This window comes from Carlito syrichta, unplaced genomic scaffold (genome assembly GCF_000164805.1).
Source record: "Carlito syrichta isolate Samal-C Ts95f unplaced genomic scaffold, Tarsius_syrichta-2.0.1 Scaffold118039, whole genome shotgun sequence".
Lineage (NCBI taxonomy): Eukaryota > Metazoa > Chordata > Mammalia > Primates > Tarsiidae > Carlito > Carlito syrichta.
Genome location: NW_007062135.1, coordinates 1 through 2,123, shown reverse-complemented (window position 1 = coordinate 2,123; position 2,123 = coordinate 1).

The window sequence follows — 2,123 nt, the reverse complement described above, 5'->3', positions numbered from 1 at the left end:
TGCACTCCAGTCTGGGTGACAGAGTGAGACTCCAACTCAAAAAAAAAAATAAAAAAAAAACCAAAAAGAAGTGGCCATCTTTAGAAGACTGGTGTAGCTTAAGCATGTGGTTCCTTAGTCCTCAGGCAGCTGCAGTCGTTCCATATATCACATTATGTAACCCATTTCTGTTTCCCATTGAAGAGAAAATGAGGCACAGGATGTGCAGTGATCTAATATTAGGCGCTTCCTTCACTTCAATCTTGAGGGACAGAGAAGAAAAACATGTTTCAAGCTTCGTAGCATGATTTCAAGAACTTGAGAGTGCTGTGATAGTAGTCTCGGCACACTGGAGAAGCCAATGCCTTAGCCTGACTTGGATAGATAAAAGAAATTGAAGGTTGTGATGAAGGCTTGTTTTGATTAACCACACATGAGATATGTATGAATCCTCCCTTTGGTAATGTTCTTGAGGTGAATATTAGCATAGTTCTAAAAATAACCTTCCCTTTTAAAACCTGATGCCACAGTCACTTGCAGGGTTTTGTCACATGCTAGAAGTTTTGTCACATGCTGATTTACAGGACATCTAGTTTCCAGAAACTCCTTATCAGAAAGCAGATACCAATCTTCATTTGTCAGTGCTTTAATTTTGACATGAAACCATTCAAGAGCACAGTGTATTTCAAAGTCTCTTGGCGTTCCATTCTCAAACAATGTCACAGAAACAAGAAGATAAACGAAAGGTAACTTCAAGAGAGCCAAGTTTCCAGGCTGGTCTCAAACCTGTGGGCTCAGGCAATCCTCTTATCTTGGCCTCCGAAAGTGCTGGGATTATAGGTGTGAGCCCCCGAACCTGGACTTCCTTTTTTTTTTTTTTTAAAAACAAGGTCCTAGCCAGGCTCAGTGGCTCAGCCTGTAATCCCGCGCTTTGAGAGGCTGAGGTGAGTGGATTGCGTGAGACCGCAGGTTCAAGACCCGCCTGGGCAACTTGGCGAGACCTCATCTCTACAATAAATCAAAAAATCAGCTGGGCATGGTTGCATGTGCCTGTAATTCCAGCTACTTGGAAGGCTGAGGCAGAAGGATTGCTAGAGCTAAGTGGGTCAAGGCTGCGGTGGCCGGGAGCGGCCACTGCACTCCAGTCTGGGCGACAGAGTGAGACCCCAACTCAAAAAAAGAAAAGAAACAAGGTCTTGCTCTGTTTTTCCCGAGTGATCCTCCTGTCTCAGCCTCCTTTGTAGCTGGGTCTGTGGGCACATGCCACCTTGCCAGGATCGTTGTTAAATTTTTGTTGATTGTTTTGTAGAGATGGGAATCTTATTATCTTACCCAGACTGGTTTCAAACTCCTGGCCTCAAGTGATCCCCCCCGCCTTTGCCTCCCAAAGTGCTAGGATTATAAGCATGAGCCACTGCGCCTTGTTGCTTGCTAAGGTGTTGAGTAGAGTTTTTTTACAATCTCAAGTGGGTGGTGAGTTCCTTTACTGGGAGCCAGTGAAAGGATAGGTGTCCATTATTTTGCTATGAAGGGAATCAACTAAGACACATGATAATTGAACCATTTCATACTTGAAGTTAGTTTTTAATTGATCACCTTTCCTACCCTGATACTAGTTAAAATTAGACAGCAGTTACAGTCAGTGCACAACTAGTTGGGCTAGTTTGAGTACTACCTTCCTGAGAAGGAAGGAACCTGGGCCAAGTTCAAAACCCCTTGTCCATGGTCACACTCTCAGGATCTGTTCTTGTAGCAGGAAGGTCTGCAATGTATTTCTTAACACTAATACGTTTTATGGAGTTCCTGAATTCAATGGGCACGGTTTTCTGACAAGGTGTGTCTGGTTCCTTAAACTCAGGCTGTGTTGTCACGTCTGAGATGGAGCTGCTCTCCAGATTGGGCCATCCTACTTCATTCCTTTTTTTTTTTTCCTTAACAGTTTTTTTTTGAGTTGGAGTCTCACTCTGTCGCTCAGACTGGAGTGCGGTGGCTGCTCCCGGCCACTGCAGCCTCACCTGCTGGCTCTGGTGATCCTTCCACCTTAGCCTTCCGAGTAGCTGGAACTACAGGCGCGTGCTACCATGCCCGGCTAATTTTTTGATTTATTGTAGAGATGCGGTCTCGCCAAGTTGCCCAGGCGGGTC